This window comes from Triturus cristatus, chromosome 8, assembly GCF_964204655.1.
Source record: "Triturus cristatus chromosome 8, aTriCri1.1, whole genome shotgun sequence".
NCBI classification, from domain to species: Eukaryota; Metazoa; Chordata; class Amphibia; order Caudata; family Salamandridae; genus Triturus; species Triturus cristatus.
The window spans coordinates 736,021,500-736,048,437 of record NC_140591.1 but is presented as its reverse complement, the minus strand read 5'-3'; the positions used below and the strand labels follow the sequence as shown (position 1 = coordinate 736,048,437).

Here is a 26,938-nt window from a genome sequence, read left to right as displayed (position 1 = left end):
TGATAACCACTACACTACAGAAACAGATACCTACAGTTGATTTTTCTGTAATGAAACTGCTCCGAACTGGCTATTCCATGGGCCTCTGGCTTTAGATTTCTTTCATGCAACCTGCCCGACATCCCTAGCTGAACGCTCGTACATGCCATGCAAGACCAGATGTTTGGTATTAGCTCAGACTGGGCAGGGCTGAAGCATGAGACTCTAGCAAAGAATTATCCACTACTGCAAAGAAAAAATTGATGTTGGTTTTGAAACGCAAACTTCAAAACAACTTGAAAAGAGTACCAAGAAAAGGGCTCGTCCGGGATTTGAACCCGGGACCTCTCGCACCCAAAGCGAGAATCATACCCCTAGACCAACGAGCCCTCAAAATTCTCTTACCTCTCAAAAGCTAATACCGGCTCTAAGCCCGCAATGAAGATCATGCTGGTATCTTTATGATGCTTGGTCTGTGAATACGCATGAAAGTCAGTCTCAACTTACCCTTTCTCAAACGATAGCACTATCATTTACAAGTGTCTCCTTTTATTCCGTCCCAGCTTTGGACACGTCTTACAGGAAGTCAGCCCTTATTTATATATTTCTGCAGTGGCTGAAGCTTAATGAGAAAGAGTAACAAGTTGTTCATAACAACATAAGAAACACATTGTGCATTTTCTCTCAAATACTCCTTCACTTTGTGCCAAAAGAAATACCAAGGTGAATACCTAGGCCACAGATTCAAGCTAAAGATCTTCCTGCTGAATGCAAGGCGCAATAAAAACTGCATATCGCTGGACTAAAGCATTCCTTGCATAGCCTCTAACATCATAACATAACTGAGCTGCTAGCAGCAAGCTAACCAATACCTTTCTGAAATGAGAATGACATGTGCCTATCTGCTCAATCAGTGCTCAATCAGGCTCGATCAGGCGAGATTTAGAAAAGGTGGAAAGGGTCCAAGTGGATGCCCCTTCCTTTTTAGGGTGGGTCCTGCTGACTATCATAGGATTGCTTGTAAAAGTGGCCAGGGTCAGAGGAAAAGCTGCCAACACTTCTTAGCGTTCTCTATAGATGCAGCCATTTTCTGTGACTGTAATTTCGGCCTTTTCCCAGAAGTCTCTATTCTGCCTATGCAAATTAACAAAAGCAGTGCTTATTCCTCACTTGCTCAAATGTCCTTCCTGTCCAGAAAGCTCTGATTAAGCATGCTTATTTTCTTTTTCTGGGATATTTTAAATTGTTTCGCTGTCCAGTCTGTGGCAGTAGAAAGCTGCTTATGATGCCAGGTTTTGATGAATCCCCAAGGTACAAGTACAGAGGAATATATCAGTCTCTAGGATATGGAACTTTTAGCTAACACATCACAATATGTGATGCTTGCCAAGAAAACACTACATTCTGGAGCGCTGATGATCAGAACATTCTGCTCCTGAAGGATAGAAAAGACAGCTTGATTGAAATAAAGTCTGTTTATATTGACGCTCTCTCTCTCCCTATATATACATACATGCATACACACACACACACAGGTATGTCATGCATTTCTTCAGATTTGTTTCAACCATTTACCATTTATTGGAGAATCCCTACTTTTCAAGTGACTGCAAATGAAGTCATCTCTGGCACTTTTTGTGCAAAGTAAGAGACACACATGACACCTTTTTATAAAAGTCATCGGTTTCTTTGTTACTGTGTACTTTCAAAGCATGGGGCTTTCACACGTCAGGTAAACCTGATTACCACTACACAACAAAAGCAGATGCAGCTTTCTTATCTATGTCGTGATAGAACAGTTGTGAATTGAGTAGAAGAAGGGCCCTGATGTGATACTTATTACATGCAGCCTGTAAGATAGTCAAACATGCAGGCTAGGAAGGAAGATGCAAATATCAATGTATTAGAAAAACACCTAAAGGCGAGTGATATGCTTTCATTCATGCATGGCTAGGAAAAATCGCCATACTGTTGCAAACATTCTTACACCACCAACTGGAAATAAATGATTCTGACATTAAACGTAAAGGTGACAATGCATTTGTATCATCACCCTGAGAAGGATCATCTTGGAATTGAGCCGAGGGCCTCTGCACTCAAAGCCAGAAACACTCCACTAAAATAAGATTCCTGTTGGTGCCAACAATTCTCCATGTTAATGCTTGTTCTAGGTGAGCAGTGAACCGATTGCAGGGCTCTTTTGAAAGCAAGGTCTGAGAACCAACAGATACATCCACACGCCGATTACTTTAGTGTTTTGAGAGAATTCCCTTTCTTGGAACGAGATTGCATGAAATAATCTTCAGGGCTTGGACAATTCCATGGCAAAACGGCACCTATCAACATTGTAGCCAACACAATATAACAACTGTTTCTGCCCGGTTTCGAACCGGGGACCTTTCGCGTGTGAGGCGAACGTGATAACCACTACACTACAGAAACAGATACCTACAGTTGATTTTTCTGTAATGAAACTGCTCCGAACTGGCTATTCCATGGGCCTCTGGCTTTAGATTTCTTTCATGCAACCTGCCCGACATCCCTAGCTGAACGCTCGTACATGCCATGCAAGACCAGATGTTTGGTATTAGCTCAGACTGGGCAGGGCTGAAGCATGAGACTCTAGCAAAGAATTATCCACTACTGCAAAGAAAAAATTGATGTTGGTTTTGAAACGCAAACTTCAAAACAACTTGAAAAGAGTACCAAGAAAAGGGCTCGTCCGGGATTTGAACCCGGGACCTCTCGCACCCAAAGCGAGAATCATACCCCTAGACCAACGAGCCCTCAAAATCCTCTTACCTCTCAAAAGCTAATACCGGCTCTAAGCCCGCAATGAAGATCATGCTGGTATCTTTATGATGCTTGGTCTGTGAATACGCATGAAAGTCAGTCTCAACTTACCCTTTCTCAAACGATAGCACTATCATTTACAAGTGTCTCCTTTTATTCCGTCCCAGCTTTGGACACGTCTTACAGGAAGTCAGCCCTTATTTATATATTTCTTCAGTGGCTGAAGCTTAATGAGAAAGAGTAACAAGTTGTTCATAACAACATAAGAAACACATTGTGCATTTTCTCTTAAATACTCCTTCGCTTTGTGCCAAAAGAAATACCAAGGTGAATACCTAGGCCACAGATTCAAGCTAAAGATCTTCCTGCTGAATGCAAGGCGCAATAAAAACTGCATATCGCTGGACTAAAGCATTCCTTGCATAGCCTCTAACATCATAACATAACTGAGCTGCTAGCAGCAAGCTAACCAATACCTTTCTGAAATGAGAATGACATGTGCTTATCTGCTCAACCAGTGCTCAATCAGGCTCGATCAGGCGAGATTTAGAAAAGGTGGAAAGGGTCCAAGTGGATGCCCCTTCCTTTTTAGGGTGGGTCCTGCTGACTATCATAGGATTGCTTGTAAAAGTGGCCAGGGTCAGAGGAAAAGCTGCCAACACTTCTTAGCGTTCTCTATAGATGCAGCCATTTTCTGTGACTGTAATTTCGGCCTTTTCCCAGAAGTCTCTATTCTGCCTATGCAAATTAACAAAAGCAGTGCTTATTCCTCACTTGCTCAAATGTCCTTCCTGTCCAGAAAGCTCTGATTAAGCATGCTTATTTTCTTTTTCTGGGATATTTTAAATTGTTTCGCTGTCCAGTCTGTGGCAGTAGAAAGCTGCTTATGATGCCAGGTTTTGATGAATCCCCAAGGTACAAGTACAGAGGAATATATCAGTCTCTAGGATATGGAACTTTTAGCTAACACATCACAATATGTGATGCTTGCCAAGAAAACACTACATTCTGGAGCGCTGATGATCAGAACATTCTGCTCCTGAAGGATAGAAAAGACAGCTTGATTGAAATAAAGTCTGTTTATATTGACGCTCTCTCTCTCCCTATCTATACATACATGCATACACACACACACACAGGTATGTCATGCATTTCTTCAGATTTGTTTCAACCATTTACCATTTATTGGAGAATCCCTACTTTTCAAGTGACTGCAAATGAAGTCATCTCTGGCACTTTTTGTGCAAAGTAAGAGACACACATGACACCTTTTTATAAAAGTCATCGGTTTCTTTGTTACTGTGTACTTTCAAAGCATGGGGCTTTCACACGTCAGGTAAACCTGATTACCACTACACAACAAAAGCAGATGCAGCTTTCTTATCTATGTCGTGATAGAACAGTTGTGAATTGAGTAGAAGAAGGGCCCTGATGTGATACTTATTACATGCAGCCTGTAAGATAGTCAAACATGCAGGCTAGGAAGGAAGATGCAAATATCAATGTATTAGAAAAACACCTAAAGGCGAGTGATATGCTTTCATTCATGCATGGCTAGGAAAAATCGCCATACTGTTGCAAACATTCTTACACCACCAACTGGAAATAAATGATTCTGACATTAAACGTAAAGGTGACAATGCATTTGTATCATCACCCTGAGAAGGATCATCTTGGAATTGAGCCGAGGGCCTCTGCACTCAAAGCCAGAAACACTCCACTAAAATAAGATTCCTGTTGGTGCCAACAATTCTCCATGTTAATGCTTGTTCTAGGTGAGCAGTGAACCGATTGCAGGGCTCTTTTGAAAGCAAGGTCTGAGAACCAACAGATACATCCACACGCCGATTACTTTAGTGTTTTGAGAGAATTCCCTTTCTTGGAACGAGATTGCATGAAATAATCTTCAGGGCTTGGACAATTCCATGGCAAAACGGCACCTATCAACATTGTAGCCAACACAATATAACAACTGTTTCTGCCCGGTTTCGAACCGGGGACCTTTCGCGTGTGAGGCGAACGTGATAACCACTACACTACAGAAACAGATACCTACAGTTGATTTTTCTGTAATGAAACTGCTCCGAACTGGCTATTCCATGGGCCTCTGGCTTTAGATTTCTTTCATGCAACCTGCCCGACATCCCTAGCTGAACGCTCGTACATGCCATGCAAGACCAGATGTTTGGTATTAGCTCAGACTGGGCAGGGCTGAAGCATGAGACTCTAGCAAAGAATTATCCACTACTGCAAAGAAAAAATTGATGTTGGTTTTGAAACGCAAACTTCAAAACAACTTGAAAAGAGTACCAAGAAAAGGGCTCGTCTGGGATTTGAACCCGGGACCTCTCGCACCCAAAGCGAGAATCATACCCCTAGACCAACGAGCCCTCAAAATCCTCTTACCTCTCAAAAGCTAATACCGGCTCTAAGCCCGCAATGAAGATCATGCTGGTATCTTTATGATGCTTGGTCTGTGAATACGCATGAAAGTCAGTCTCAACTTACCCTTTCTCAAACGATAGCACTATCATTTACAAGTGTCTCCTTTTATTCCGTCCCAGCTTTGGACACGTCTTACAGGAAGTCAGCCCTTATTTATATATTTCTTCAGTGGCTGAAGCTTAATGAGAAAGAGTAACAAGTTGTTCATAACAACATAAGAAACACATTGTGCATTTTCTCTTAAATACTCCTTCACTTTGTGCCAAAAGAAATACCAAGGTGAATACCTAGGCCACAGATTCAAGCTAAAGATCTTCCTGCTGAATGCAAGGCGCATTAAAAACTGCATATCGCTGGACTAAAGCATTCCTTGCATAGCCTCTAACATCATAACATAACTGAGCTGCTAGCAGCAAGCTAACCAATACCTTTCTGAAATGAGAATGACATGTGCTTATCTGCTCAATCAGTGCTCAATCAGGCTCGATCAGGTGAGATTTAGAAAAGGTGGAAAGGGTCCAAGTGGATGCCCCTTCCTTTTTAGGGTGGGTCCTGCTGACTATCATAGGATTGCTTGTAAAAGTGGCCAGGGTCAGAGGAAAAGCTGCCAACACTTCTTAGCGTTCTCTATAGATGCAGCCATTTTCTGTGACTGTAATTTCGGCCTTTTCCCAGAAGTCTCTATTCTGCCTATGCAAATTAACAAAAGCAGTGCTTATTCCTCACTTGCTCAAATGTCCTTCCTGTCCAGAAAGCTCTGATTAAGCATGCTTATTTTCTTTTTCTGGGATATTTTAAATTGTTTCGCTGTCCAGTCTGTGGCAGTAGAAAGCTGCTTATGATGCCAGGTTTTGATGAATCCCCAAGGTACAAGTACAGAGGAATATATCAGTCTCTAGGATATGGAACTTTTAGCTAACACATCACAATATGTGATGCTTGCCAAGAAAACACTACATTCTGGAGCGCTGATGATCAGAACATTCTGCTCCTGAAGGATAGAAAAGACAGCTTGATTGAAATAAAGTCTGTTTATATTGACGCTCTCTCTCTCCCTATATATACATACATGCATACACACACACACACAGGTATGTCATGCATTTCTTCAGATTTGTTTCAACCATTTACCATTTATTGGAGAATCCCTACTTTTCAAGTGACTGCAAATGAAGTCATCTCTGGCACTTTTTGTGCAAAGTAAGAGACACACATGACACCTTATTATAAAAGTCATCGGTTTCTTTGTTACTGTGTACTTTCAAAGCATGGGGCTTTCACACGTCAGGTAAACCTGATTACCACTACACAACAAAAGCAGATGCAGCTTTCTTATCTATGTCGTGATAGAACAGTTGTGAATTGAGTAGAAGAAGGGCCCTGATGTGATACTTATTACATGCAGCCTGTAAGATAGTCAAACATGCAGGCTAGGAAGGAAGATGCAAATATCAATGTATTAGAAAAACACCTAAAGGCGAGTGATATGCTTTCATTCATGCATGGCTAGGAAAAATCGCCATACTGTTGCAAACATTCTTACACCACCAACTGGAAATAAATGATTCTGACATTAAACGTAAAGGTGAGAATGCATTTGTATCATCACCTTGAGAAGGATCATCTTGGAATTGAGCCGAGGGCCTCTGCACTCAAAGCCAGAAACACTCCACTAAAATAAGATTCCTGTTGGTGCCAACAATTCTCCATGTTAATGCTTGTTCTAGGTGAGCAGTGAACCGATTACAGGGCTCTTTTGAAAGCAAGGTCTGAGAACCAACAGATACATCCACACGCCGATTACTTTAGTGTTTTGAGAGAATTCCCTTTCTTGGAACGAGATTGCATGAAATAATCTTCAGGACTTGGACAATTCCATGGCAAAACGGCACCTATCAACATTGTAGCCAACACAATATAACAACTGTTTCTGCCCGGTTTCGAACCGGGGACCTTTCGCGTGTGAGGCGAACTTGATAACCACTACACTACAGAAACAGATACCTACAGTTGATTTTTCTGTAATGAAACTGCTCCGAACTGGCTATTCCATGGGCCTCTGGCTTTAGATTTCTTTCATGCAACCTGCCCGACATCCCTAGCTGAACGCTCGTACATGCCATGCAAGACCAGATGTTTGGTATTAGCTCAGACTGGGCAGGGCTGAAGCATGAGACTCTAGCAAAGAATTATCCACTACTGCAAAGAAAAAATTGATGTTGGTTTTGAAACGCAAACTTCAAAACAACTTGAAAAGAGTACCAAGAAAAGGGCTCGTCCGGGATTTGAACCCGGGACCTCTCGCACCCAAAGCGAGAATCATACCCCTAGACCAACGAGCCCTCAAAATTCTCTTACCTCTCAAAAGCTAATACCGGCTCTAAGCCCGCAATGAAGATCATGCTGGTATCTTTATGATGCTTGGTCTGTGAATACGCATGAAAGTCAGTCTCAACTTACCCTTTCTCAAACGATAGCACTATCATTTACAAGTGTCTCCTTTTATTCCGTCCCAGCTTTGGACACGTCTTACAGGAAGTCAACCCTTATTTATATATTTCTGCAGTGGCTGAAGCTTAATGAGAAAGAGTAACAAGTTGTTCATAACAACATAAGAAACACATTGTGCATTTTCTCTCAAATACTCCTTCACTTTGTGCCAAAAGAAATACCAAGGTGAATACCTAGGCCACAGATTCAAGCTAAAGATCTTCCTGCTGAATGCAAGGCGCAATAAAAACTGCATATCGCTGGACTAAAGCATTCCTTGCATAGCCTCTAACATCATAACATAACTGAGCTGCTAGCAGCAAGCTAACCAATACCTTTCTGAAATGAGAATGACATGTGCCTATCTGCTCAATCAGTGCTCAATCAGGCTCGATCAGGCGAGATTTAGAAAAGGTGGAAAGGGTCCAAGTGGATGCCCCTTCCTTTTTAGGGTGGGTCCTGCTGACTATCATAGGATTGCTTGTAAAAGTGGCCAGGGTCAGAGGAAAAGCTGCCAACACTTCTTAGCGTTCTCTATAGATGCAGCCATTTTCTGTGACTGTAATTTCGGCCTTTTCCCAGAAGTCTCTATTCTGCCTATGCAAATTAACAAAAGCAGTGCTTATTCCTCACTTGCTCAAATGTCCTTCCTGTCCAGAAAGCTCTGATTAAGCATGCTTATTTTCTTTTTCTGGGATATTTTAAATTGTTTCGCTGTCCAGTCTGTGGCAGTAGAAAGCTGCTTATGATGCCAGGTTTTGATGAATCCCCAAGGTACAAGTACAGAGGAATATATCAGTCTCTAGGATATGGAACTTTTAGCTAACACATCACAATATGTGATGCTTGCCAAGAAAACACTACATTCTGGAGCGCTGATGATCAGAACATTCTGCTCCTGAAGGATAGAAAAGACAGCTTGATTGAAATAAAGTCTGTTTATATTGACGCTCTCTCTCTCCCTATATATACATACATGCATACACACACACACACAGGTATGTCATGCATTTCTTCAGATTTGTTTCAACCATTTACCATTTATTGGAGAATCCCTACTTTTCAAGTGACTGCAAATGAAGTCATCTCTGGCACTTTTTGTGCAAAGTAAGAGACACACATGACACCTTATTATAAAAGTCATCGGTTTCTTTGTTACTGTGTACTTTCAAAGCATGGGGCTTTCACACGTCAGGTAAACCTGATTACCACTACACAACAAAAGCAGATGCAGCTTTCTTATCTATGTCGTGATAGAACAGTTGTGAATTGAGTAGAAGAAGGGCCCTGATGTGATACTTATTACATGCAGCCTGTAAGATAGTCAAACATGCAGGCTAGGAAGGAAGATGCAAATATCAATGTATTAGAAAAACACCTAAAGGCGAGTGATATGCTTTCATTCATGCATGGCTAGGAAAAATCGCCATACTGTTGCAAACATTCTTACACCACCAACTGGAAATAAATGATTCTGACATTAAACGTAAAGGTGACAATGCATTTGTATCATCACCTTGAGAAGGATCATCTTGGAATTGAGCCGAGGGCCTCTGCACTCAAAGCCAGAAACACTCCACTAAAATAAGATTCCTGTTGGTGCCAACAATTCTCCATGTTAATGCTTGTTCTAGGTGAGCAGTGAACCGATTACAGGGCTCTTTTGAAAGCAAGGTCTGAGAACCAACAGATACATCCACACGCCGATTACTTTAGTGTTTTGAGAGAATTCCCTTTCTTGGAACGAGATTGCATGAAATAATCTTCAGGACTTGGACAATTCCATGGCAAAACGGCACCTATCAACATTGTAGCCAACACAATATAACAACTGTTTCTGCCCGGTTTCGAACCGGGGACCTTTCGCGTGTGAGGCGAACTTGATAACCACTACACTACAGAAACAGATACCTACAGTTGATTTTTCTGTAATGAAACTGCTCCGAACTGGCTATTCCATGGGCCTCTGGCTTTAGATTTCTTTCATGCAACCTGCCCGACATCCCTAGCTGAACGCTCGTACATGCCATGCAAGACCAGATGTTTGGTATTAGCTCAGACTGGGCAGGGCTGAAGCATGAGACTCTAGCAAAGAATTATCCACTACTGCAAAGAAAAAATTGATGTTGGTTTTGAAACGCAAACTTCAAAACAACTTGAAAAGAGTACCAAGAAAAGGGCTCGTCCGGGATTTGAACCCGGGACCTCTCGCACCCAAAGCGAGAATCATACCCCTAGACCAACGAGCCCTCAAAATTCTCTTACCTCTCAAAAGCTAATACCGGCTCTAAGCCCGCAATGAAGATCATGCTGGTATCTTTATGATGCTTGGTCTGTGAATACGCATGAAAGTCAGTCTCAACTTACCCTTTCTCAAACGATAGCACTATCATTTACAAGTGTCTCCTTTTATTCCGTCCCAGCTTTGGACACGTCTTACAGGAAGTCAGCCCTTATTTATATATTTCTGCAGTGGCTGAAGCTTAATGAGAAAGAGTAACAAGTTGTTCATAACAACATAAGAAACACATTGTGCATTTTCTCTCAAATACTCCTTCACTTTGTGCCAAAAGAAATACCAAGGTGAATACCTAGGCCACAGATTCAAGCTAAAGATCTTCCTGCTGAATGCAAGGCGCAATAAAAACTGCATATCGCTGGACTAAAGCATTCCTTGCATAGCCTCTAACATCATAACATAACTGAGCTGCTAGCAGCAAGCTAACCAATACCTTTCTGAAATGAGAATGACATGTGCCTATCTGCTCAATCAGTGCTCAATCAGGCTCGATCAGGCGAGATTTAGAAAAGGTGGAAAGGGTCCAAGTGGATGCCCCTTCCTTTTTAGGGTGGGTCCTGCTGACTATCATAGGATTGCTTGTAAAAGTGGCCAGGGTCAGAGGAAAAGCTGCCAACACTTCTTAGCGTTCTCTATAGATGCAGCCATTTTCTGTGACTGTAATTTCGGCCTTTTCCCAGAAGTCTCTATTCTGCCTATGCAAATTAACAAAAGCAGTGCTTATTCCTCACTTGCTCAAATGTCCTTCCTGTCCAGAAAGCTCTGATTAAGCATGCTTATTTTCTTTTTCTGGGATATTTTAAATTGTTTCGCTGTCCAGTCTGTGGCAGTAGAAAGCTGCTTATGATGCCAGGTTTTGATGAATCCCCAAGGTACAAGTACAGAGGAATATATCAGTCTCTAGGATATGGAACTTTTAGCTAACACATCACAATATGTGATGCTTGCCAAGAAAACACTACATTCTGGAGCGCTGATGATCAGAACATTCTGCTCCTGAAGGATAGAAAAGACAGCTTGATTGAAATAAAGTCTGTTTATATTGACGCTCTCTCTCTCCCTATATATACATACATGCATACACACACACACACAGGTATGTCATGCATTTCTTCAGATTTGTTTCAACCATTTACCATTTATTGGAGAATCCCTACTTTTCAAGTGACTGCAAATGAAGTCATCTCTGGCACTTTTTGTGCAAAGTAAGAGACACACATGACACCTTTTTATAAAAGTCATCGGTTTCTTTGTTACTGTGTACTTTCAAAGCATGGGGCTTTCACACGTCAGGTAAACCTGATTACCACTACACAACAAAAGCAGATGCAGCTTTCTTATCTATGTCGTGATAGAACAGTTGTGAATTGAGTAGAAGAAGGGCCCTGATGTGATACTTATTACATGCAGCCTGTAAGATAGTCAAACATGCAGGCTAGGAAGGAAGATGCAAATATCAATGTATTAGAAAAACACCTAAAGGCGAGTGATATGCTTTCATTCATGCATGGCTAGGAAAAATCGCCATACTGTTGCAAACATTCTTACACCACCAACTGGAAATAAATGATTCTGACATTAAACGTAAAGGTGACAATGCATTTGTATCATCACCCTGAGAAGGATCATCTTGGAATTGAGCCGAGGGCCTCTGCACTCAAAGCCAGAAACACTCCACTAAAATAAGATTCCTGTTGGTGCCAACAATTCTCCATGTTAATGCTTGTTCTAGGTGAGCAGTGAACCGATTGCAGGGCTCTTTTGAAAGCAAGGTCTGAGAACCAACAGATACATCCACACGCCGATTACTTTAGTGTTTTGAGAGAATTCCCTTTCTTGGAACGAGATTGCATGAAATAATCTTCAGGGCTTGGACAATTCCATGGCAAAACGGCACCTATCAACATTGTAGCCAACACAATATAACAACTGTTTCTGCCCGGTTTCGAACCGGGGACCTTTCGCGTGTGAGGCGAACGTGATAACCACTACACTACAGAAACAGATACCTACAGTTGATTTTTCTGTAATGAAACTGCTCCGAACTGGCTATTCCATGGGCCTCTGGCTTTAGATTTCTTTCATGCAACCTGCCCGACATCCCTAGCTGAACGCTCGTACATGCCATGCAAGACCAGATGTTTGGTATTAGCTCAGACTGGGCAGGGCTGAAGCATGAGACTCTAGCAAAGAATTATCCACTACTGCAAAGAAAAAATTGATGTTGGTTTTGAAACGCAAACTTCAAAACAACTTGAAAAGAGTACCAAGAAAAGGGCTCGTCCGGGATTTGAACCCGGGACCTCTCGCACCCAAAGCGAGAATCATACCCCTAGACCAACGAGCCCTCAAAATCCTCTTACCTCTCAAAAGCTAATACCGGCTCTAAGCCCGCAATGAAGATCATGCTGGTATCTTTATGATGCTTGGTCTGTGAATACGCATGAAAGTCAGTCTCAACTTACCCTTTCTCAAACGATAGCACTATCATTTACAAGTGTCTCCTTTTATTCCGTCCCAGCTTTGGACACGTCTTACAGGAAGTCAGCCCTTATTTATATATTTCTTCAGTGGCTGAAGCTTAATGAGAAAGAGTAACAAGTTGTTCATAACAACATAAGAAACACATTGTGCATTTTCTCTTAAATACTCCTTCGCTTTGTGCCAAAAGAAATACCAAGGTGAATACCTAGGCCACAGATTCAAGCTAAAGATCTTCCTGCTGAATGCAAGGCGCAATAAAAACTGCATATCGCTGGACTAAAGCATTCCTTGCATAGCCTCTAACATCATAACATAACTGAGCTGCTAGCAGCAAGCTAACCAATACCTTTCTGAAATGAGAATGACATGTGCTTATCTGCTCAACCAGTGCTCAATCAGGCTCGATCAGGCGAGATTTAGAAAAGGTGGAAAGGGTCCAAGTGGATGCCCCTTCCTTTTTAGGGTGGGTCCTGCTGACTATCATAGGATTGCTTGTAAAAGTGGCCAGGGTCAGAGGAAAAGCTGCCAACACTTCTTAGCGTTCTCTATAGATGCAGCCATTTTCTGTGACTGTAATTTCGGCCTTTTCCCAGAAGTCTCTATTCTGCCTATGCAAATTAACAAAAGCAGTGCTTATTCCTCACTTGCTCAAATGTCCTTCCTGTCCAGAAAGCTCTGATTAAGCATGCTTATTTTCTTTTTCTGGGATATTTTAAATTGTTTCGCTGTCCAGTCTGTGGCAGTAGAAAGCTGCTTATGATGCCAGGTTTTGATGAATCCCCAAGGTACAAGTACAGAGGAATATATCAGTCTCTAGGATATGGAACTTTTAGCTAACACATCACAATATGTGATGCTTGCCAAGAAAACACTACATTCTGGAGCGCTGATGATCAGAACATTCTGCTCCTGAAGGATAGAAAAGACAGCTTGATTGAAATAAAGTCTGTTTATATTGACGCTCTCTCTCTCCCTATCTATACATACATGCATACACACACACACACAGGTATGTCATGCATTTCTTCAGATTTGTTTCAACCATTTACCATTTATTGGAGAATCCCTACTTTTCAAGTGACTGCAAATGAAGTCATCTCTGGCACTTTTTGTGCAAAGTAAGAGACACACATGACACCTTTTTATAAAAGTCATCGGTTTCTTTGTTACTGTGTACTTTCAAAGCATGGGGCTTTCACACGTCAGGTAAACCTGATTACCACTACACAACAAAAGCAGATGCAGCTTTCTTATCTATGTCGTGATAGAACAGTTGTGAATTGAGTAGAAGAAGGGCCCTGATGTGATACTTATTACATGCAGCCTGTAAGATAGTCAAACATGCAGGCTAGGAAGGAAGATGCAAATATCAATGTATTAGAAAAACACCTAAAGGCGAGTGATATGCTTTCATTCATGCATGGCTAGGAAAAATCGCCATACTGTTGCAAACATTCTTACACCACCAACTGGAAATAAATGATTCTGACATTAAACGTAAAGGTGACAATGCATTTGTATCATCACCCTGAGAAGGATCATCTTGGAATTGAGCCGAGGGCCTCTGCACTCAAAGCCAGAAACACTCCACTAAAATAAGATTCCTGTTGGTGCCAACAATTCTCCATGTTAATGCTTGTTCTAGGTGAGCAGTGAACCGATTGCAGGGCTCTTTTGAAAGCAAGGTCTGAGAACCAACAGATACATCCACACGCCGATTACTTTAGTGTTTTGAGAGAATTCCCTTTCTTGGAACGAGATTGCATGAAATAATCTTCAGGGCTTGGACAATTCCATGGCAAAACGGCACCTATCAACATTGTAGCCAACACAATATAACAACTGTTTCTGCCCGGTTTCGAACCGGGGACCTTTCGCGTGTGAGGCGAACGTGATAACCACTACACTACAGAAACAGATACCTACAGTTGATTTTTCTGTAATGAAACTGCTCCGAACTGGCTATTCCATGGGCCTCTGGCTTTAGATTTCTTTCATGCAACCTGCCCGACATCCCTAGCTGAACGCTCGTACATGCCATGCAAGACCAGATGTTTGGTATTAGCTCAGACTGGGCAGGGCTGAAGCATGAGACTCTAGCAAAGAATTATCCACTACTGCAAAGAAAAAATTGATGTTGGTTTTGAAACGCAAACTTCAAAACAACTTGAAAAGAGTACCAAGAAAAGGGCTCGTCTGGGATTTGAACCCGGGACCTCTCGCACCCAAAGCGAGAATCATACCCCTAGACCAACGAGCCCTCAAAATCCTCTTACCTCTCAAAAGCTAATACCGGCTCTAAGCCCGCAATGAAGATCATGCTGGTATCTTTATGATGCTTGGTCTGTGAATACGCATGAAAGTCAGTCTCAACTTACCCTTTCTCAAACGATAGCACTATCATTTACAAGTGTCTCCTTTTATTCCGTCCCAGCTTTGGACACGTCTTACAGGAAGTCAGCCCTTATTTATATATTTCTTCAGTGGCTGAAGCTTAATGAGAAAGAGTAACAAGTTGTTCATAACAACATAAGAAACACATTGTGCATTTTCTCTTAAATACTCCTTCACTTTGTGCCAAAAGAAATACCAAGGTGAATACCTAGGCCACAGATTCAAGCTAAAGATCTTCCTGCTGAATGCAAGGCGCATTAAAAACTGCATATCGCTGGACTAAAGCATTCCTTGCATAGCCTCTAACATCATAACATAACTGAGCTGCTAGCAGCAAGCTAACCAATACCTTTCTGAAATGAGAATGACATGTGCTTATCTGCTCAATCAGTGCTCAATCAGGCTCGATCAGGTGAGATTTAGAAAAGGTGGAAAGGGTCCAAGTGGATGCCCCTTCCTTTTTAGGGTGGGTCCTGCTGACTATCATAGGATTGCTTGTAAAAGTGGCCAGGGTCAGAGGAAAAGCTGCCAACACTTCTTAGCGTTCTCTATAGATGCAGCCATTTTCTGTGACTGTAATTTCGGCCTTTTCCCAGAAGTCTCTATTCTGCCTATGCAAATTAACAAAAGCAGTGCTTATTCCTCACTTGCTCAAATGTCCTTCCTGTCCAGAAAGCTCTGATTAAGCATGCTTATTTTCTTTTTCTGGGATATTTTAAATTGTTTCGCTGTCCAGTCTGTGGCAGTAGAAAGCTGCTTATGATGCCAGGTTTTGATGAATCCCCAAGGTACAAGTACAGAGGAATATATCAGTCTCTAGGATATGGAACTTTTAGCTAACACATCACAATATGTGATGCTTGCCAAGAAAACACTACATTCTGGAGCGCTGATGATCAGAACATTCTGCTCCTGAAGGATAGAAAAGACAGCTTGATTGAAATAAAGTCTGTTTATATTGACGCTCTCTCTCTCCCTATATATACATACATGCATACACACACACACACAGGTATGTCATGCATTTCTTCAGATTTGTTTCAACCATTTACCATTTATTGGAGAATCCCTACTTTTCAAGTGACTGCAAATGAAGTCATCTCTGGCACTTTTTGTGCAAAGTAAGAGACACACATGACACCTTATTATAAAAGTCATCGGTTTCTTTGTTACTGTGTACTTTCAAAGCATGGGGCTTTCACACGTCAGGTAAACCTGATTACCACTACACAACAAAAGCAGATGCAGCTTTCTTATCTATGTCGTGATAGAACAGTTGTGAATTGAGTAGAAGAAGGGCCCTGATGTGATACTTATTACATGCAGCCTGTAAGATAGTCAAACATGCAGGCTAGGAAGGAAGATGCAAATATCAATGTATTAGAAAAACACCTAAAGGCGAGTGATATGCTTTCATTCATGCATGGCTAGGAAAAATCGCCATACTGTTGCAAACATTCTTACACCACCAACTGGAAATAAATGATTCTGACATTAAACGTAAAGGTGAGAATGCATTTGTATCATCACCTTGAGAAGGATCATCTTGGAATTGAGCCGAGGGCCTCTGCACTCAAAGCCAGAAACACTCCACTAAAATAAGATTCCTGTTGGTGCCAACAATTCTCCATGTTAATGCTTGTTCTAGGTGAGCAGTGAACCGATTACAGGGCTCTTTTGAAAGCAAGGTCTGAGAACCAACAGATACATCCACACGCCGATTACTTTAGTGTTTTGAGAGAATTCCCTTTCTTGGAACGAGATTGCATGAAATAATCTTCAGGACTTGGACAATTCCATGGCAAAACGGCACCTATCAACATTGTAGCCAACACAATATAACAACTGTTTCTGCCCGGTTTCGAACCGGGGACCTTTCGCGTGTGAGGCGAACTTGATAACCACTACACTACAGAAACAGATACCTACAGTTGATTTTTCTGTAATGAAACTGCTCCGAACTGGCTATTCCATGGGCCTCTGGCTTTAGATTTCTTTCATGCAACCTGCCCGACATCCCTAGCTGAACGCTCGTACATGCCATGCAAGACCAGATGTTTGGTATTAGCTCAGACTGGGCAGGGCTGAAGCATGAGACTCTAGCAAAGAATTATCCACTACTGCAAAGAAAAAATTGATGTTGGTTTTGAAACGCAAACTTCAAAACAACTTGAAAAGAGTACCAAGAAAAGGGCTCGTCCGGGATTTGAACCCGGGACCTCTCGCACCCAAAGCGAGAATCATACCCCTAGACCAACGAGCCCTCAAAATTCTCTTACCTCTCAAAAGCTAATACCGGCTCTAAGCCCGCAATGAAGATCATGCTGGTATCTTTATGATGCTTGGTCTGTGAATACGCATGAAAGTCAGTCTCAACTTACCCTTTCTCAAACGATAGCACTATCATTTACAAGTGTCTCCTTTTATTCCGTCCCAGCTTTGGACACGTCTTACAGGAAGTCAGCCCTTATTTATATATTTCTGCAGTGGCTGAAGCTTAATGAGAAAGAGTAACAAGTTGTTCATAACAACATAAGAAACACATTGTGCATTTTCTCTCAAATACTCCTTCACTTTGTGCCAAAAGAAATACCAAGGTGAATACCTAGGCCACAGATTCAAGCTAAAGATCTTCCTGCTGAATGCAAGGCGCAATAAAAACTGCATATCGCTGGACTAAAGCATTCCTTGCATAGCCTCTAACATCATAACATAACTGAGCTGCTAGCAGCAAGCTAACCAATACCTTTCTGAAATGAGAATGACATGTGCCTATCTGCTCAATCAGTGCTCAATCAGGCTCGATCAGGCGAGATTTAGAAAAGGTGGAAAGGGTCCAAGTGGATGCCCCTTCCTTTTTAGGGTGGGTCCTGCTGACTATCATAGGATTGCTTGTAAAAGTGGCCAGGGTCAGAGGAAAAGCTGCCAACACTTCTTAGCGTTCTCTATAGATGCAGCCATTTTCTGTGACTGTAATTTCGGCCTTTTCCCAGAAGTCTCTATTCTGCCTATGCAAATTAACAAAAGCAGTGCTTATTCCTCACTTGCTCAAATGTCCTTCCTGTCCAGAAAGCTCTGATTAAGCATGCTTATTTTCTTTTTCTGGGATATTTTAAATTGTTTCGCTGTCCAGTCTGTGGCAGTAGAAAGCTGCTTATGATGCCAGGTTTTGATGAATCCCCAAGGTACAAGTACAGAGGAATATATCAGTCTCTAGGATATGGAACTTTTAGCTAACACATCACAATATGTGATGCTTGCCAAGAAAACACTACATTCTGGAGCGCTGATGATCAGAACATTCTGCTCCTGAAGGATAGAAAAGACAGCTTGATTGAAATAAAGTCTGTTTATATTGACGCTCTCTCTCTCCCTATATATACATACATGCATACACACACACACACAGGTATGTCATGCATTTCTTCAGATTTGTTTCAACCATTTACCATTTATTGGAGAATCCCTACTTTTCAAGTGACTGCAAATGAAGTCATCTCTGGCACTTTTTGTGCAAAGTAAGAGACACACATGACACCTTATTATAAAAGTCATCGGTTTCTTTGTTACTGTGTACTTTCAAAGCATGGGGCTTTCACACGTCAGGTAAACCTGATTACCACTACACAACAAAAGCAGATGCAGCTTTCTTATCTATGTCGTGATAGAACAGTTGTGAATTGAGTAGAAGAAGGGCCCTGATGTGATACTTATTACATGCAGCCTGTAAGATAGTCAAACATGCAGGCTAGGAAGGAAGATGCAAATATCAATGTATTAGAAAAACACCTAAAGGCGAGTGATATGCTTTCATTCATGCATGGCTAGGAAAAATCGCCATACTGTTGCAAACATTCTTACACCACCAACTGGAAATAAATGATTCTGACATTAAACGTAAAGGTGACAATGCATTTGTATCATCACCTTGAGAAGGATCATCTTGGAATTGAGCCGAGGGCCTCTGCACTCAAAGCCAGAAACACTCCACTAAAATAAGATTCCTGTTGGTGCCAACAATTCTCCATGTTAATGCTTGTTCTAGGTGAGCAGTGAACCGATTACAGGGCTCTTTTGAAAGCAAGGTCTGAGAACCAACAGATACATCCACACGCCGATTACTTTAGTGTTTTGAGAGAATTCCCTTTCTTGGAACGAGATTGCATGAAATAATCTTCAGGACTTGGACAATTCCATGGCAAAACGGCACCTATCAACATTGTAGCCAACACAATATAACAACTGTTTCTGCCCGGTTTCGAACCGGGGACCTTTCGCGTGTGAGGCGAACTTGATAACCACTACACTACAGAAACAGATACCTACAGTTGATTTTTCTGTAATGAAACTGCTCCGAACTGGCTATTCCATGGGCCTCTGGCTTTAGATTTCTTTCATGCAACCTGCCCGACATCCCTAGCTGAACGCTCGTACATGCCATGCAAGACCAGATGTTTGGTATTAGCTCAGACTGGGCAGGGCTGAAGCATGAGACTCTAGCAAAGAATTATCCACTACTGCAAAGAAAAAATTGATGTTGGTTTTGAAACGCAAACTTCAAAACAACTTGAAAAGAGTACCAAGAAAAGGGCTCGTCCGGGATTTGAACCCGGGACCTCTCGCACCCAAAGCGAGAATCATACCCCTAGACCAACGAGCCCTCAAAATTCTCTTACCTCTCAAAAGCTAATACCGGCTCTAAGCCCGCAATGAAGATCATGCTGGTATCTTTATGATGCTTGGTCTGTGAATACGCATGAAAGTCAGTCTCAACTTACCCTTTCTCAAACGATAGCACTATCATTTACAAGTGTCTCCTTTTATTCCGTCCCAGCTTTGGACACGTCTTACAGGAAGTCAGCCCTTATTTATATATTTCTGCAGTGGCTGAAGCTTAATGAGAAAGAGTAACAAGTTGTTCATAACAACATAAGAAACACATTGTGCATTTTCTCTCAAATACTCCTTCACTTTGTGCCAAAAGAAATACCAAGGTGAATACCTAGGCCACAGATTCAAGCTAAAGATCTTCCTGCTGAATGCAAGGCGCAATAAAAACTGCATATCGCTGGACTAAAGCATTCCTTGCATAGCCTCTAACATCATAACATAACTGAGCTGCTAGCAGCAAGCTAACCAATACCTTTCTGAAATGAGAATGACATGTGCCTATCTGCTCAATCAGTGCTCAATCAGGCTCGATCAGGCGAGATTTAGAAAAGGTGGAAAGGGTCCAAGTGGATGCCCCTTCCTTTTTAGGGTGGGTCCTGCTGACTATCATAGGATTGCTTGTAAAAGTGGCCAGGGTCAGAGGAAAAGCTGCCAACACTTCTTAGCGTTCTCTATAGATGCAGCCATTTTCTGTGACTGTAATTTCGGCCTTTTCCCAGAAGTCTCTATTCTGCCTATGCAAATTAACAAAAGCAGTGCTTATTCCTCACTTGCTCAAATGTCCTTCCTGTCCAGAAAGCTCTGATTAAGCATGCTTATTTTCTTTTTCTGGGATATTTTAAATTGTTTCGCTGTCCAGTCTGTGGCAGTAGAAAGCTGCTTATGATGCCAGGTTTTGATGAATCCCCAAGGTACAAGTACAGAGGAATATATCAGTCTCTAGGATATGGAACTTTTAGCTAACACATCACAATATGTGATGCTTGCCAAGAAAACACTACATTCTGGAGCGCTGATGATCAGAACATTCTGCTCCTGAAGGATAGAAAAGACAGCTTGATTGAAATAAAGTCTGTTTATATTGACGCTCTCTCTCTCCCTATATATACATACATGCATACACACACACACACAGGTATGTCATGCATTTCTTCAGATTTGTTTCAACCATTTACCATTTATTGGAGAATCCCTACTTTTCAAGTGACTGCAAATGAAGTCATCTCTGGCACTTTTTGTGCAAAGTAAGAGACACACATGACACCTTTTTATAAAAGTCATCGGTTTCTTTGTTACTGTGTACTTTCAAAGCATGGGGCTTTCACACGTCAGGTAAACCTGATTACCACTACACAACAAAAGCAGATGCAGCTTTCTTATCTATGTCGTGATAGAACAGTTGTGAATTGAGTAGAAGAAGGGCCCTGATGTGATACTTATTACATGCAGCCTGTAAGATAGTCAAACATGCAGGCTAGGAAGGAAGATGCAAATATCAATGTATTAGAAAAACACCTAAAGGCGAGTGATATGCTTTCATTCATGCATGGCTAGGAAAAATCGCCATACTGTTGCAAACATTCTTACACCACCAACTGGAAATAAATGATTCTGACATTAAACGTAAAGGTGACAATGCATTTGTATCATCACCCTGAGAAGGATCATCTTGGAATTGAGCCGAGGGCCTCTGCACTCAAAGCCAGAAACACTCCACTAAAATAAGATTCCTGTTGGTGCCAACAATTCTCCATGTTAATGCTTGTTCTAGGTGAGCAGTGAACCGATTGCAGGGCTCTTTTGAAAGCAAGGTCTGAGAACCAACAGATACATCCACACGCCGATTACTTTAGTGTTTTGAGAGAATTCCCTTTCTTGGAACGAGATTGCATGAAATAATCTTCAGGGCTTGGACAATTCCATGGCAAAACGGCACCTATCAACATTGTAGCCAACACAATATAACAACTGTTTCTGCCCGGTTTCGAACCGGGGACCTTTCGCGTGTGAGGCGAACGTGATAACCACTACACTACAGAAACAGATACCTACAGTTGATTTTTCTGTAATGAAACTGCTCCGAACTGGCTATTCCATGGGCCTCTGGCTTTAGATTTCTTTCATGCAACCTGCCCGACATCCCTAGCTGAACGCTCGTACATGCCATGCAAGACCAGATGTTTGGTATTAGCTCAGACTGGGCAGGGCTGAAGCATGAGACTCTAGCAAAGAATTATCCACTACTGCAAAGAAAAAATTGATGTTGGTTTTGAAACGCAAACTTCAAAACAACTTGAAAAGAGTACCAAGAAAAGGGCTCGTCTGGGATTTGAACCCGGGACCTCTCGCACCCAAAGCGAGAATCATACCCCTAGACCAACGAGCCCTCAAAATCCTCTTACCTCTCAAAAGCTAATACCGGCTCTAAGCCCGCAATGAAGATCATGCTGGTATCTTTATGATGCTTGGTCTGTGAATACGCATGAAAGTCAGTCTCAACTTACCCTTTCTCAAACGATAGCACTATCATTTACAAGTGTCTCCTTTTATTCCGTCCCAGCTTTGGACACGTCTTACAGGAAGTCAGCCCTTATTTATATATTTCTTCAGTGGCTGAAGCTTAATGAGAAAGAGTAACAAGTTGTTCATAACAACATAAGAAACACATTGTGCATTTTCTCTTAAATACTCCTTCACTTTGTGCCAAAAGAAATACCAAGGTGAATACCTAGGCCACAGATTCAAGCTAAAGATCTTCCTGCTGAATGCAAGGCGCATTAAAAACTGCATATCGCTGGACTAAAGCATTCCTTGCATAGCCTCTAACATCATAACATAACTGAGCTGCTAGCAGCAAGCTAACCAATACCTTTCTGAAATGAGAATGACATGTGCTTATCTGCTCAATCAGTGCTCAATCAGGCTCAATCAGGTGAGATTTAGAAAAGGTGGAAAGGGTCCAAGTGGATGCCCCTTCCTTTTTAGGGTGGGTCCTGCTGACTATCATAGGATTGCTTGTAAAAGTGGCCAGGGTCAGAGGAAAAGCTGCCAACACTTCTTAGCGTTCTCTATAGATGCAGCCATTTTCTGTGACTGTAATTTCGGCCTTTTCCCAGAAGTCTCTATTCTGCCTATGCAAATTAACAAAAGCAGTGCTTATTCCTCACTTGCTCAAATGTCCTTCCTGTCCAGAAAGCTCTGATTAAGCATGCTTATTTTCTTTTTCTGGGATATTTTAAATTGTTTCGCTGTCCAGTCTGTGGCAGTAGAAAGCTGCTTATGATGCCAGGTTTTGATGAATCCCCAAGGTACAAGTACAGAGGAATATATCAGTCTCTAGGATATGGAACTTTTAGCTAACACATCACAATATGTGATGCTTGCCAAGAAAACACTACATTCTGGAGCGCTGATGATCAGAACATTCTGCTCCTGAAGGATAGAAAAGACAGCTTGATTGAAATAAAGTCTGTTTATATTGACGCTCTCTCTCTCCCTATATATACATACATGCATACACACACACACACACAGGTATGTCATGCATTTCTTCAGATTTGTTTCAACCATTTACCATTTATTGGAGAATCCCTACTTTTCAAGTGACTGCAAATGAAGTCATCTCTGGCACTTTTTGTGCAAAGTAAGAGACACACATGACACCTTTTTATAAAAGTCATCGGTTTCTTTGTTACTGTGTACTTTCAAAGCATGGGGCTTTCACACGTCAGGTAAACCTGATTACCACTACACAACAAAAGCAGATGCAGCTTTCTTATCTATGTCGTGATAGAACAGTTGTGAATTGAGTAGAAGAAGGGCCCTGATGTGATACTTATTACATGCAGCCTGTAAGATAGTCAAACATGCAGGCTAGGAAGGAAGATGCAAATATCAATGTATTAGAAAAACACCTAAAGGCGAGTGATATGCTTTCATTCATGCATGGCTAGGAAAAATCGCCATACTGTTGCAAACATTCTTACACCACCAACTGGAAATAAATGATTCTGACATTAAACGTAAAGGTGACAATGCATTTGTATCATCACCCTGAGAAGGATCATCTTGGAATTGAGCCGAGGGCCTCTGCACTCAAAGCCAGAAACACTCCACTAAAATAAGATTCCTGTTGGTGCCAACAATTCTCCATGTTAATGCTTGTTCTAGGTGAGCAGTGAACCGATTGCAGGGCTCTTTTGAAAGCAAGGTCTGAGAACCAACAGATACATCCACACGCCGATTACTTTAGTGTTTTGAGAGAATTCCCTTTCTTGGAACGAGATTGCATGAAATAATCTTCAGGGCATGGACAATTCCATGGCAAAACGGCACCTATCAACATTGTAGCCAACACAATATAACAACTGTTTCTGCCCGGTTTCGAACCGGGGACCTTTCGCGTGTGAGGCGAACGTGATAACCACTACACTACAGAAACAGATACCTACAGTTGATTTTTCTGTAATGAAACTGCTCCGAACTGGCTATTCCATGGGCCTCTGGCTTTAGATTTCTTTCATGCAACCTGCCCGACATCCCTAGCTGAACGCTCGTACATGCCATGCAAGACCAGATGTTTGGTATTAGCTCAGACTGGGCAGGGCTGAAGCATGAGACTCTAGCAAAGAATTATCCACTACTGCAAAGAAAAAATTGATGTTGGTTTTGAAACGCAAACTTCAAAACAACTTGAAAAGAGTACCAAGAAAAGGGCTCGTCCGGGATTTGAACCCGGGACCTCTCGCACCCAAAGCGAGAATCATACCCCTAGACCAACGAGCCCTCAAAATTCTCTTACCTCTCAAAAGCTAATACCGGCTCTAAGCCCGCAATGAAGATCATGCTGGTATCTTTATGATGCTTGGTCTGTGAATACGCATGAAAGTCAGTCTCAACTTACCCTTTCTCAAACGATAGCACTATCATTTACAAGTGTCTCCTTTTATTCCGTCCCAGCTTTGGACACGTCTTACAGGAAGTCAGCCCTTATTTATATATTTCTTCAGTGGCTGAAGCTTAATGAGAAAGAGTAACAAGTTGTTCATAACAACATAAGAAACACATTGTGCATTTTCTCTTAAATACTCCTTCACTTTGTGCCAAAAGAAATACCAAGGTGAATACCTAGGCCACAGATTCAAGCTAAAGATCTTCCTGCTGAATGCAAGGCGCATTAAAAACTGCATATCGCTGGACTAAAGCATTCCTTGCATAGCCTCTAACATCATAACATAACTGAGCTGCTAGCAGCAAGCTAACCAATACCTTTCTGAAATGAGAATGACATGTGCTTATCTGCTCAATCAGTGCTCAATCAGGCTCGATCAGGTGAGATTTAGAAAAGGTGGAAAGGGTCCAAGTGGATGCCCCTTCCTTTTTAGGGTGGGTCCTGCTGACTATCATAGGATTGCTTGTAAAAGTGGCCAGGGTCAGAGGAAAAGCTGCCAACACTTCTTAGCGTTCTCTATAGATGCAGCCATTTTCTGTGACTGTAATTTCGGCCTTTTCCCAGAAGTCTCTATTCTGCCTATGCAAATTAACAAAAGCAGTGCTTATTCCTCACTTGCTCAAATGTCCTTCCTGTCCAGAAAGCTCTGATTAAGCATGCTTATTTTCTTTTTCTGGGATATTTTAAATTGTTTCGCTGTCCAGTCTGTGGCAGTAGAAAGCTGCTTATGATGCCAGGTTTTGATGAATCCCCAAGGTACAAGTACAGAGGAATATATCAGTCTCTAGGATATGGAACTTTTAGCTAACACATCACAATATGTGATGCTTGCCAAGAAAACACTACATTCTGGAGCGCTGATGATCAGAACATTCTGCTCCTGAAGGATAGAAAAGACAGCTTGATTGAAATAAAGTCTGTTTATATTGACGCTCTCTCTCTCCCTATATATACATACATGCATACACACACACACACAGGTATGTCATGCATTTCTTCAGATTTGTTTCAACCATTTACCATTTATTGGAGAATCCCTACTTTTCAAGTGACTGCAAATGAAGTCATCTCTGGCACTTTTTGTGCAAAGTAAGAGACACACATGACACCTTTTTATAAAAGTCATCGGTTTCTTTGTTACTGTGTACTTTCAAAGCATGGGGCTTTCACACGTCAGGTAAACCTGATTACCACTACACAACAAAAGCAGATGCAGCTTTCTTATCTATGTCGTGATAGAACAGTTGTGAATTGAGTAGAAGAAGGGCCCTGATGTGATACTTATTACATGCAGCCTGTAAGATAGTCAAACATGCAGGCTAGGAAGGAAGATGCAAATATCAATGTATTAGAAAAACACCTAAAGGCGAGTGATATGCTTTCATTCATGCATGGCTAGGAAAAATCGCCATACTGTTGCAAACATTCTTACACCACCAACTGGAAATAAATGATTCTGACATTAAACGTAAAGGTGACAATGCATTTGTATCATCACCCTGAGAAGGATCATCTTGGAATTGAGCCGAGGGCCTCTGCACTCAAAGCCAGAAACACTCCACTAAAATAAGATTCCTGTTGGTGCCAACAATTCTCCATGTTAATGCTTGTTCTAGGTGAGCAGTGAACCGATTGCAGGGCTCTTTTGAAAGCAAGGTCTGAGAACCAACAGATACATCCACACGCCGATTACTTTAGTGTTTTGAGAGAATTCCCTTTCTTGGAACGAGATTGCATGAAATAATCTTCAGGGCATGGACAATTCCATGGCAAAACGGCACCTATCAACATTGTAGCCAACACAATATAACAACTGTTTCTGCCCGGTTTCGAACCGGGGACCTTTCGCGTGTGAGGCGAACGTGATAACCACTACACTACAGAAACAGATACCTACAGTTGATTTTTCTGTAATGAAACTGCTCCGAACTGGCTATTCCATGGGCCTCTGGCTTTAGATTTCTTTCATGCAACCTGCCCGACATCCCTAGCTGAACGCTCGTACATGCCATGCAAGACCAGATGTTTGGTATTAGCTCAGACTGGGCAGGGCTGAAGCATGAGACTCTAGCAAAGAATTATCCACTACTGCAAAGAAAAAATTGATGTTGGTTTTGAAACGCAAACTTCAAAACAACTTGAAAAGAGTACCAAGAAAAGGGCTCGTCCGGGATTTGAACCCGGGACCTCTCGCACCCAAAGCGAGAATCATACCCCTAGACCAACGAGCCCTCAAAATCCTCTTACCTCTCAAAAGCTAATACCGGCTCTAAGCCCGCAATGAAGATCATGCTGGTATCTTTATGATGCTTGGTCTGTGAATACGCATGAAAGTCAGTCTCAACTTACCCTTTCTCAAACGATAGCACTATCATTTACAAGTGTCTCCTTTTATTCCGTCCCAGCTTTGGACACGTCTTACAGGAAGTCAG

At 41.8% G+C, this 26,938-nt stretch overlaps 16 non-coding genes across 16 annotated transcripts; all 16 read right to left on the bottom strand.

Annotated features, from left to right (window-relative positions):
• Positions 1-296: 296 nt before the first annotated feature.
• TRNAP-UGG (transfer RNA proline (anticodon UGG)) lies at positions 297-368 on the bottom strand. The gene has a single exon. It is a non-coding gene; the product is annotated as a tRNA-Pro (tRNA).
• A 1,980-nt stretch (positions 369-2,348) lies between these two features.
• TRNAV-CAC (transfer RNA valine (anticodon CAC)) lies at positions 2,349-2,421 on the bottom strand. Its single transcript has one exon. It is a non-coding gene; the product is annotated as a tRNA-Val (tRNA).
• A 272-nt stretch (positions 2,422-2,693) lies between these two features.
• TRNAP-UGG (transfer RNA proline (anticodon UGG)) lies at positions 2,694-2,765 on the bottom strand. The gene has a single exon. It is a non-coding gene; the product is annotated as a tRNA-Pro (tRNA).
• A 1,980-nt stretch (positions 2,766-4,745) lies between these two features.
• Positions 4,746-4,818, bottom strand: TRNAV-CAC (transfer RNA valine (anticodon CAC)). The gene has a single exon. It is a non-coding gene; the product is annotated as a tRNA-Val (tRNA).
• A 2,669-nt stretch (positions 4,819-7,487) lies between these two features.
• On the bottom strand, positions 7,488-7,559 carry TRNAP-UGG (transfer RNA proline (anticodon UGG)). The gene has a single exon. It is a non-coding gene; the product is annotated as a tRNA-Pro (tRNA).
• Positions 7,560-9,884: 2,325 nt separating this feature from the next.
• TRNAP-UGG (transfer RNA proline (anticodon UGG)) lies at positions 9,885-9,956 on the bottom strand. Its single transcript has one exon. It is a non-coding gene; the product is annotated as a tRNA-Pro (tRNA).
• A 1,980-nt stretch (positions 9,957-11,936) lies between these two features.
• On the bottom strand, positions 11,937-12,009 carry TRNAV-CAC (transfer RNA valine (anticodon CAC)). The gene has a single exon. It is a non-coding gene; the product is annotated as a tRNA-Val (tRNA).
• Positions 12,010-12,281: 272 nt separating this feature from the next.
• On the bottom strand, positions 12,282-12,353 carry TRNAP-UGG (transfer RNA proline (anticodon UGG)). Its single transcript has one exon. It is a non-coding gene; the product is annotated as a tRNA-Pro (tRNA).
• A 1,980-nt stretch (positions 12,354-14,333) lies between these two features.
• Positions 14,334-14,406, bottom strand: TRNAV-CAC (transfer RNA valine (anticodon CAC)). Its single transcript has one exon. It is a non-coding gene; the product is annotated as a tRNA-Val (tRNA).
• A 2,669-nt stretch (positions 14,407-17,075) lies between these two features.
• Positions 17,076-17,147, bottom strand: TRNAP-UGG (transfer RNA proline (anticodon UGG)). The gene has a single exon. It is a non-coding gene; the product is annotated as a tRNA-Pro (tRNA).
• A 2,325-nt stretch (positions 17,148-19,472) lies between these two features.
• On the bottom strand, positions 19,473-19,544 carry TRNAP-UGG (transfer RNA proline (anticodon UGG)). Its single transcript has one exon. It is a non-coding gene; the product is annotated as a tRNA-Pro (tRNA).
• A 1,980-nt stretch (positions 19,545-21,524) lies between these two features.
• On the bottom strand, positions 21,525-21,597 carry TRNAV-CAC (transfer RNA valine (anticodon CAC)). Its single transcript has one exon. It is a non-coding gene; the product is annotated as a tRNA-Val (tRNA).
• Positions 21,598-23,923: 2,326 nt separating this feature from the next.
• TRNAV-CAC (transfer RNA valine (anticodon CAC)) lies at positions 23,924-23,996 on the bottom strand. Its single transcript has one exon. It is a non-coding gene; the product is annotated as a tRNA-Val (tRNA).
• A 272-nt stretch (positions 23,997-24,268) lies between these two features.
• On the bottom strand, positions 24,269-24,340 carry TRNAP-UGG (transfer RNA proline (anticodon UGG)). The gene has a single exon. It is a non-coding gene; the product is annotated as a tRNA-Pro (tRNA).
• Positions 24,341-26,320: 1,980 nt separating this feature from the next.
• TRNAV-CAC (transfer RNA valine (anticodon CAC)) lies at positions 26,321-26,393 on the bottom strand. Its single transcript has one exon. It is a non-coding gene; the product is annotated as a tRNA-Val (tRNA).
• A 272-nt stretch (positions 26,394-26,665) lies between these two features.
• TRNAP-UGG (transfer RNA proline (anticodon UGG)) lies at positions 26,666-26,737 on the bottom strand. Its single transcript has one exon. It is a non-coding gene; the product is annotated as a tRNA-Pro (tRNA).
• Between the last annotated feature and the right edge of the window lie 201 nt (positions 26,738-26,938).